Below are 10,715 nucleotides of genomic sequence, written 5' to 3' on the forward strand. Positions count from 1 at the left end.
AAATATTTTTTAAGAAAAAAACACAATATGGTGTTGGCAACCTTAAATTCTATGTCCAGCAGAAGGAAAAAAGCAAAAGATTGAGGCTACTGTGAAAGGAGGACTGAGTATCTGCTACGACCCCATCTGGCAGCCGTGACCCAGCTTCTGCATTGTCTTTGGCTCCCCACACACGGCAACCATGATGCCTGGCGCAGCCTGGGGTCTGGCATTGGCATCAATGCTACTGACAAGGCAGAAGGGCGTTTATAAGGTGAAATGAAAGACATACACTAACTTATCGGCTGTTATCCTGAGGTCACTAAATTGGTCTCTTCTAATTAAGCTTTAAAATAATGATCTGCCACCACCACCAAAAAAAGTTGTCTCATCTTTACGGCAGAGGGGTGAGCACCCTTTCTACACATAAAAGGAGTCTGCTTCTTAAGTCGTCTTTTCCCCCCAAAAAACGTAGATCTTTACTATGGCTGAATTTGTTCTTTTCAGAAACATAAACTCTTAATTGGCAATTTCTCTCTGAAATAAATTATAAACAAAGGAACAATGATCCCTTTGTTAATAGTTTGGCCATCTTCACTCCTCACCACCAAGCCTGGTAAGAGCCTCTGTTCTCCACATTCATAGGCAGACCATTGACCCAAACCGTGGTCCCCATGGTCCCCAGACCAGCCTCTGCTGACACCATCCCTTCTCCTGGAGGCTGTGTGTGCGGGGGGGTGGGGATTGTTCATGGCTGTGGGCCTGGGCCTGAGTCTCCTGGAGAGACACTAGGAGAGTGAGGGTTTTTTTTTTCAAAGAAACAACATGGCAAATCCACTGGTAGAATGCTACAGTCCCATCTGGATGGTAACCCCTGTTCTAAAGATAGCTGTGTGCTGAGGATGACAGGGCCACACCCTGGGACAGGAGCCAGGTCTCCAAGCCACGCCCTCGGAGAACGCCGGACTGATCACGCTCCCCTGGAAAGATGTGAAATGGTAAGACAGCGACAGTCCCTCTTGATGTCTCTTACCACGGAGTCCCTATCTGTGAGGTAATAAATACCTTGGTGAGGCCATGTCTCTGACTCAGCTTGTCTGCGCTGACCAAGCACAGGCTCTGACAGGTCGGGACTCCCTGTAACTCTGTGAGCAGGACCCGCCCTCCGTGCTCCCGAGGAAAACAGACCAGAGGAGGAGCCTCACCCAGGAGCTGGGGCATGGGAGTCCTCAACTGCAGCCTGCCTCACCATTATGGGAGGGGCTGGCACTCCTGTCGGTCCCCAGTGCTGTATAGGGGCAGCTGGCCCTAGAGCAGCCAGAGCTCGTGGACCAGTCTCTGCCTGCAACTGGCCTTTTATGTTGCCCCCAATGCACAGATAATACCACTCCCTAGTGTGCCGCCGGGAACAGCACAGAGGGGACTGTTTCCTTCAGCCAGGCCTCCCTGGCCCTGCCCACTGATGGCTGGCCTGGTTGCCAGGCATTGTTTGCGTTGGAAGCCCAGCAGTCCACGGGGTTCCAAGCGGGCAGCATGGCCCTGGGTACTAACAGCCAGTGGCCAAGCGCAGTGCCCTTGTAGGCCTTCACCCGCCACAAAGGCACCTGTCCGGCTTGCGCTGGGGCGGTGCTCTGTGGTGGTAGCCGGCCACTGGATGTTAGCCGGCCAGCATGGGCTCCCAGACCTTCCCTGAACCAGCCAAATGCTTTTCTGCCCAGGTTGAAGAATATGGTTACGTTGGTGAAAGATTAACGAGTTTACACAGCCTATAACGCCCTCAAGTCACCTGTCATCAAGGCCATCGTGGCTCATCGTCAAGGACAGACATCAGTCAAAGGTGCGTCGAAATCCCAATCCCACTGACTAATGCCGAAGGCATCTCTGAAAGAAAAGCGGAACTTTAGAGGGAAATAATGGATGGTTTGGATGAAAACACTCATCTATGGGGGAGCCCAAGCCTGCTTTCCCCAGCAGATGGGGGATAGGAAGTGTGGGATCTGAATGGGGCGGGGGAGATTCTTGAAAGGTAATACACATGAATGAAACAGGCGGTAATGATGAAGGAGCCCCTGAAATCTCTGACGGAAGCCCTGCTGCAGGCATGGATTTACCCGCTCACTAGAGAGGAGCAGGCAGGGGTGGCAGCCGGCCCGGAAGGCAGGAGAGTGATATCTGAGGCCACAGCAGTCAGGGTCACCTGCAGGTTCAGGTCAGACATCTGTGTTTTCTCTCTTTAAAAGTAATTTAGATTTCCCTCAACTGCTGTTACTTAATTGTATTCTTTGTTTGCTCTTATTGATGTTTGATAGAATTTTAATTCCTAAGAGTGTTTTTAAATATAGATGATTTTAATCTAATTGTGATGCTTTATTTCTGTTTCATCAGGCACCCAGAATTAGATGACATAAGTATTGTGTTTTTACTATTATTTTTAACCACCATTGATGTTTCATAAAACCTGAAACTAAAAGGAGATATTTGCAGCAAAAAAAAAATACCTTTAATATATATATTATTAGAAATCGATAAAAGTAGCTTAATATTTACCTCAATAAACCTTTACCTCAATTTATCTCAATAAAGACATCCCTGGTTGAATCTGTCAGCATTTTTCTTAGTTAAATTAGAAATTCATAGATTAATGTAAGGGACTGGAAATTTACAACCATTGTTTCTTATTTTACAATTTTATGAAGTTTGTCGTTTTAGATCTGTTTGTGATATCCTTTGCTTTGCAAGTCTTTCGATGTTATGCAGTCAAAACTTTTCCCTGTGAAAAATAATAAAGGGGCAGAGGTCACGTCCAGGAAGGCAGCTTGAGGCACTGTCCACCCACTGCCCAGCAAGAATACCATAGCTGGTTTAAAAAAAATTGTCCTAAGGACATACAACATATGAAGAAACTTTCATTCAAGAAAATCTAAGTCAGTGAGAGCAAGTCTATAGCATGTGGCCAAGGACACAGGGATCACAATCCCCCATCCTCCCCAGTCAAGGGCTGCAGTGTCTCCCCGGGAGGGGCAGCTGCTAGCATTTCTCAGCCCCTACTCTGGCTGCAGAGGCTAAAGGCCAGGCCAGCACAGCCAGGAAGCCAGGGCCTCCCTCCCTCCTTCCCCCCAGCCCCAAGGCAAGGGCTCTTCCCAGAGTCATTGCCATGGGCACTGGCCCTGTTCTTTGTCCGAGCGTGGTCACAGGGTGGAGGTTCCGTGGAGGGAGAGGCGGCTGGAAGGCCGGAGGCCGCTGCGGCTCAGCACCAGGCTTCAAAAGCAGAAGTGTCGCCGGGAGGAGCCGCTCACTTTCTCAGCCCGCAGCTGCACACCAGGCTCAGGTATTTGCCCAGGAGGAGAGGCAAACACCAAGGAGGCTCCAAAAACCGAGCTGCCTGGGTAAACGGCGGTAGCTGAGGGTGTTGTCAAAAGCAGTGGAGATTTTGGTTACACAACTCAGAGGAGGCTAACAGCTTGGTAAGAGCCACGGGCGTAACCAGAGGCCAGCTGTGTTGCCAGAGGGAACTTGTTAGACAAAAATAGCCCCCCCTACAGGTAAAAAATATATTTTTTAAATTTCCATTTAAAAATGGCAAAGGACACACACTTAATTTGGCTCCTTCTCTAAAATCCACTGAAATAACAATCGTCTTTATTTTTTAAGAAAAAGCTGCAAGGATGACAATAGGAGGGGAGGCTCTTTTGGAAAGTAGAAAGCAAAATGGCTTTAAGCTTCTCACCGAGAACGTGAAAGCGAGATGGAGTGGAACAGGGCTTTCAAAACGATAAGGCAAACTATTTAGCCTGAAATTCTATACTCTCATCTAGTTTTGATAAATAGTGTTTAAAGGTAGAAAAAAATAAGTCAAGAAAAGCCTTGGATGCTGGAAATAGGTGGTCCAACAGGAGGAGGCAGAGGGAAGCCCAGACGTGAGTGAGGTTCCAGGTGGCGGCTGTGTCAGGTGGCACGGCCCTGGCCCAGCCTGGAGCAGGCGGGGAGGCACCGGGCAGCCTTTCCCAGGAAGAGATCAAAAACGATGCACCAGAACTTTCTCAAAAAAGATCTGATGAAGATTTGAGGGTTGGGTTAGTGTAAAGTACATTGAAAATCAAACAAACAAAAAAAAGTAAGGTAATTATCTCCAAGGCAGACAGAAAGTTATGCAGGAAAGAAAAAGAACTCATCGTTTTCCACATGGCTCAGCTGCTGCATATAGTATTTACATAGTCACAGTGTTGTAGACACTGAGTATTGATTTACACGAAATTATAACCAGTTTGGAAGCAGGAGGGAAAAGGACTTATACTTGTGGAACATGGAGTCGGGGAGAAGAATGCTAAATCTTTATCTTCTACAGGTGAGAGTCAGTAGATTACACCTGAAAGGGAAAAATCAAGAAGTACCAATAAAAGCATGTTATTTAGAGAATTGAGGTCTCTACCTAAGCAATCAGTTAAAATAGGCGAAAGTACTTATCTCTGAGACAAAAACAATACAGAGTGTGGGTGGCTGATTTTCATAATAAACTTCAGAGAATATTTGACCCTTAAACTAATATGCATTATAACTTTGAATACGTTTTTAAAATATATGTTCCTCTCTCTTCTATATTGTGTCCCTTCACTCACCAGTGATCTGTTTGCAGAGTAATAGTTTATATTAGTATCAAATGTTAATTCTGCCTCTGGCTTGAAGACATTACCATGAAGGCTAAGACAGATATTTAGAAATGTTGCTTTTAATAATAATAGCTACGGTTACTACGTGCCCAGTCCCGTACTGTGCTCATACATTATCTCCCATTTCCACAACAGCTGTGCAAAGTAGTCCTGCTTTCGTTTTCAATGTCCTTTAACCCAGAGAGATTAAATAATTTGCTAATTTCTCACAGAGCTCCCCGACGCCAAGGCCTCTATTCTTGCTTTCTGTTGGGTCACATCACCTCTTTCTAGTTTTTGAGCTGAAAAGAACTTCAAAGAGGGGAAAATGTAGCAGATCAAAGAACTCATTTTGGGGAGGGAGGGGCAGAGAAACCCTGAAGGACTCAGCACTATTACTAGATAATAACTAAGCTTAACCCCACTTGGAATTTCCAAATGGTCATGTGAGCAAAGCAAGCAGTTTGTAAAACTCTGGCTCAGGGTCCCTATGATTTCAAACATGAAAGTCTCGTTCCCTGATTGTAAAAGAGCTGCCCAGCTGCCCAGCATAGACCTAAACAACCGGCGAGAATGCTGTGTCCAGAGAAGCCAGGCATCACAAAGCTGATTTCTGAAAAGCAGGGGCCCAGATGGCATAACTGCTTCCCAGTGGGTCCGGTGGCTTGGACCTGGCTCAGAAGTCCCTTCTAACTGACTTCTGGTTGTGTTTACCTTGCAGTTTAAATCACTCAGAGATTGGAGAGTGTGTTGGCCCGTGTCTTTCCTGGAATTGTTGTGTGATACAATCAAGACACTTATCTGGTCTTGAAGCCAGTGGGCTGACCAGCTCCAGTTTGGGTAGAGAGCAGGACAGCATTGTTTACAGCCTTCTTTCCGAGAAGTCAGGGGCCAACAAGAGTCAGTGAAGAAACGAAAGTGAAATCAGCTGCTGGTGACCTCAGGAGTGGGCCGAAGTTCAGAGAACTGTTTACTCTGCGAGGTACCAGTGCAAATGCGGGCAGCTCTGCCTGGTCTGCCTGCCCCACACCTCGTCCCGCTCCTGGGGCCTGACACGTCCTGTCCTGGGGCCCGGGGCCTGACACGAGCAAGCCAGCGAGAAAGAACAACCCGCACCTGAGCTCCTCCTCCTCCGGTTTAGGAGCGTTTCTGTGGGCTCTGCATCTCCTTTCGGTGAGTACCTGCCCTCCCGGCACCCTCGATTGCCCAGCCTGCCTCTCCGTGCAAGATGAGTTTGTTTTCTTACCCCTGAGACCTCTCACATTCTAGCCGTGGGCATGCGAAAGCATCGGCTGTCAGTGTCTGCCACCTTCCTCCCCCGTGTCTGATTACCCCGTGCTCTCTGCTCTCCGTCCTCCCTGCAGCATCACCCTGGGTCTCTCTGGCCTAGGACATGGTGAGGGCAACGCCAGTAGCACTGGGTAGAAACGCGGGGATGACCGCGGGCAGCAGGGGCCTGCACACAGTCTGCACTAATGCCCGTGGCCGGGGAGGTGGATTGTTCGAAGAGCCTAAACATACACGCTGTGGATTAAGCTTGTCAACCTGTGTTCCTGACTCAGAAAGGATATCATAGGGTCTAAGAGATTCTCAGTGCCTGTGTGATTGGGTGCCATGGCTTCTCATTCCTTATGGAAATTCATGTGGGGTTTTAGATCTGTTGGCGACATCCGCAAAGGTTTTTGTTTTTTAATATGGGCTCTTTCTCTAATAACTTTCATTATCTTCTTCACCTGTAAGATGAAAAAGTTCTTTGAAAAAAGGAAAATGCATGCATATGTGAGACCCCTTCTTTCCTTCCTCCCTCATGACAAGTACATTTTTTCGTATTTGTTCCCTGTGCCCCGTCCCTCCTGAAGTCCTGGGCCTCTGAGTCAGTTCACGTGATGGTCTCGGTTCACTCAGCAAGTGTTCCCTCTTCTCACCGTTCTTTCCAGCTTCCTCCCTGATCTGAATACTGAGTTAGTTGCTTGTTTTATTGCTTCACTTTTTTATAAATATAACATAGTTCTGGAACTATCATTAATGCAAAAAGAACAACTGCCTATAATGCCACTATCTAGATATATCTGGTTTTTCTAAAGGTTGCATAGAGTTTCATCATCTTGATATGTCATTTAATTCTGAGGTTGGGCTTCCACATTGCTTTCCATTTTTTGTCTAAATAATACTCTGATGAGCATTCCTGGATCGGAGTCATTGATTGCATTTGTGACTGCTGCCTTAAGATAGACTTGTAAGTGGAATTACTTGGCCAAAAGATGTGACTGTTTTTAGGATTTTTAATGCATATTGCCAAATTGCTTCCAGAAAGTTTGTAAGAATTTCACCTCCACAGCCATTGTATGAGAATGCCGTTTTACTGCATCTTGGGATCAAGTGTTTTTATTGGCTGTTTTGATGGAGTACATAGGTTGTTTTCCTGGGCATATCTTTGACTACATGGCCTAAGGTATAGACCTTTTTATGTCAGTTAATGTGATACAGTGATTTCTAATAAATACATATTTGTTCTTTGTCCCCATTCCTGGCTCAGAGCTCCTAAAAACTTTTGGGATTTCTTAAGTGATCATAATATAACAGTGTCTTATCCATAGCAAGCCCTTTAAACCACATCTGCATTTCCGTTAACGGGATGACTTCTGGAAAGCCCCAGGTTGCAGGAGAAAGCAAGCATGTGATTAGAGAGCTGTAGCTTTCAGCCCCACCCTGACCTCAGGGAGGTGAGTGGCTGGAGACCGAGTCTCACTGAGGGCGATGATCTACTCAGTCCTGCCTGTGTTATGAAACCTTCATGATCCCTGCAGCACAGGGTTGGGGAGGTGCTGGGAGAGGGGCCTGCTACCTCCACCCCCCTGCTCACCCCCCGCTCCCAGACCTTCCCTAGGTGTCTCTTCCACTGGCGGGTCCTGAGTTGTATCCTTTTATAATAAACCAGTAACCTAGTAACCTCCCAATTATAACCAGTCAGTCAGAAACACAGGTGATGATCTAGACCTGAGGTTAGCATCCTGAAGTGGAGGGTGGTCCTTGTGGAAGCAAGCCCTTAACTGTGGGATCTGAGGCCAGCTCCAGGTAGATGGTGTCAGAATTAAGTTAAATTGTAGGGCATCCAGAGAACTGCTTGGTGGAGGAGCCCCTCCCACCACCCCCCCACACACACACTTGGAGAGGACAGAGAAGGTGTTTACCGTGCTCTACTGTTTTGCATTCCTTCTTTTGTCAAATATCTCAAATACCCCTTTATATTTCTTGTCTACTTTTAGGATCCTCAAACTTTTTAAACAGGGGGCCAGTTCACTGTCCCTCAGACCGTTGGAGGGCCAGACTATAGTTTAAAAAAAAAACTATGAACAAATTCCTATGCACACAGGGGCGGCAAAAACACCGGGCGGGCCGATAAATGTTTTCGGCTGAGTCTTCAATCTGCGGAGAGTACGTTCTCATCCGCATCTGAGCTTCTGCCGGGCTGTGCGGGGGCGCTGCCTCAGCGCTCAGAGGAGGTCACAGTTCAAGAAACAACGCCGTTTAGTAACCAGTGTGCGCATTCCTTTAGTGAAAGCAAAACAATCCATTTAGTACAAAAGGATACGACTCAGGGCCAGCGGCTGGAAGAGACGCCTAGGGAAAGTATGGGGGGTGGGGGTGGGGGTACCCCGCCACCCTCCCAGCGCCCCCACATTCACCCTCCCAGCGCCCCCACGTTCACCCGCCCAGCACCCCGCAGCAGGGGAGCCTCTTCCTGCGGGGTGCTGGCAAGAGCGAGTTGTATGGAGTGAGAGGAAGCCACGGAGACCGGCAGGGCTGGTTGTGGGGGAATCTCCTCACCGAGCCAGTGCTGAGGTGCAGGACTGTGGCTGGGGCCTGCTAGGTCTCTGTGACAGGTGTTTCCCCAAGTGTTGACCTAGATTTGGATTTGTGACAGGCCCCGCCACTGGGGCAGCCTCCGTGGTGTGGGTCCCGATAGATGAATTCACTTTCTCAGCCCACCCCTAGGCCTCAGGAGACACTGGGAGGTGACCCCCAGATCCCAGCGCTTTTGTCCACTTGGCAGCAGGAGGGAGGGGCGTTCTCACAGCGAGGCCCTGGCCAGAGAAGAAGGAACTTTCTGGCCCTGCCCGTCCTCGGGCATCCCTTCCTCCGGGAAGCAGAGCCGCAGTGAGCGGGGAAAGTCAGTTTCTGAGGTTCCCCAATGCTGGCCTGAGGGGTGCGGGGTGGCCCCTTAGCACCTGCTCTCTCTGCGTATTCTGCACTTGCTCAGAAGCCATTTCACGTGCATCTGAAGCTCACAGGAAAGAGCAACATCCTCTTGTGTGGGATGGAGGTGGAGTTCATGAAAACCTTAGCCTCCCTTCCTGCCCCCTCTCAAATATCTTTGCAAAAATTAAGGTCAAGGTCTACGTGACTATATTATTCTTTGCCTTTGTCCCCACTTTTCTTTGACTGTTAGGTACAAAGTGCATGGACAGGCCTTGGTCTTCCCAGCAAGGCTGGTGGCAGCAGGGTCCCAAGTAACCCCCGCATTGCTCCTCGCCTCCCCCTCAGCGTCTGTCTGGCTTCTTCCCTTTTCACCTGTGTCTGCATTTTCAGCCCCACCCCCTGGGGGCCTATGAGTCAGAGGACAAAATCCAAACCTCCCACCTTGGCCGACAAGGCCCCTGGGGATTTGGGCCCCACTCACCTGCCCAGTTTCTTCTGGTCCCTTCTTCATTGGGCTCAGCCCCCCTGGCCTGCAGCCTGTTCCTCTCCCGGCAGCATGTTTATCACAATTGCTCTCTCCTCCCAGGAGGCTCTTCCCTTGGCCCACGGATGGCCTTTCATACCCCCAGGCTCCCCTGACCCCTGGTCTAGACTTGCCACTTCCTCCTGCCAGTGTCTCCATTTCATCCTGTTTATGACTTCCCAACGTTTTCAGAAGTTATAATTATTATTTTCTTTAAATATGTGTTTGTGCCCAACTGGTTTGGCTCAGTGGTTGAGCACAGACCTATGAACCAGGAGGTCACAGTTCAATTCCCAGTCAGGGCACATGCCCGGGTTGCAGGTTCGATTCCCAGTGGGGAGCGTGCAGGAGGCAGCCAATCAATGATTCTCTCTCATCCATGTTTCTGTCTCTCCCTCTTCGCTCCTGTCTGAAATTAAATGTGTGTGTGTGTGTGTGTATTAATATGCGTTGGGTATTTTTCACCCCAGCTAGAGCACAAGCCCAGTGAAAGCAGGCCCCTGGTTTGCCCTCGTGTAACTGGTTCCCTGGCATGTGACTCTGGAAATCATCCAAAAATGCATGGTTAATGGGGCCACCAGGTGGGATGGTGGGTGTTCAGGAGAAGAGGGCCTGGGAGCCTCCGTCATGACCGCAGCAGAGGTGGCGCAGGACCGAGGCCACGGCCGGAGGCATCCCTGGCGTCTGGTGCTGTTTGTCTTCCACTCTGCTTTGGGTCCATGACCCTTAGCCTCCTGTGAACTTGACTGTGGAGTCCCACCAATAAAAACAAGTGCGGAAGGGTTCCAAGGTACAAGCATTTTCTCATTTTTTTAAGGATTTTTTTCCTCCCTCTAAACATTTTTTTTTTGACCTTTGTTCCTAGCTGGATCATCTCTAGCAAAGGGCTAATAAATAACAAAGCAAGTGAACAGTTAGCAAGTTAATATTAATGGAAGCGTTGAGACAGCCTGTTGCAGCAGCCTGCTGTGTGTGAAGGCGGTGGGACCCAAGCTGTCAGCTCGATATTGCAGTCACGTGGTGTTGTATTTCTGCTGGTAAAGCTGTTTTTATTTATGGGGGAGAATTAAGTCGGTCAGATGTCACAGCATTTCCTAAAGAGCCACTGGCAGGCCTGGCCTCCCGCAGCGCACCCTGGGGAACCCAGGAGGCTGCCCCCCAAATGCCTTCAGGAAACTGCTGAGGCCCCGTTTTGAAACAAAGAGAACCTGGGCTCCTACTTTGCCAAAGGAAATAAGACACAAATGTCTTGCTTTTTTCCTTTTCATGTGTGGGAGCCACACCCAGACCATGAAAACACGAGTTCAGCCAGAGACAGGCAGGCCTGTGGCCTCTGAGGAGGAGGAGGAGGAGGAGGAGGAGGAGAG

The 10,715-nt window shown here is 48.8% G+C and overlaps 1 long non-coding RNA gene across 1 annotated transcript; it reads right to left on the reverse strand.

Annotated features, from left to right (window-relative positions):
- Window positions 1–4,153: 4,153 nt before the first annotated feature.
- On the reverse strand, window positions 4,154–5,656 carry LOC107181983. Its single transcript, XR_001512701.1, has 2 exons — window positions 5,340–5,656; window positions 4,154–4,345 (listed from the first exon to the last, which is right to left on the reverse strand). It is a non-coding gene; the product is annotated as an uncharacterized LOC107181983 (long non-coding RNA).
- Window positions 5,657–10,715: the final 5,059 nt, after the last annotated feature.

Source organism: Myotis davidii, unplaced genomic scaffold (genome assembly GCF_000327345.1).
Source record: "Myotis davidii unplaced genomic scaffold, ASM32734v1 scaffold214, whole genome shotgun sequence".
NCBI classification, from domain to species: Eukaryota; Metazoa; Chordata; class Mammalia; order Chiroptera; family Vespertilionidae; genus Myotis; species Myotis davidii.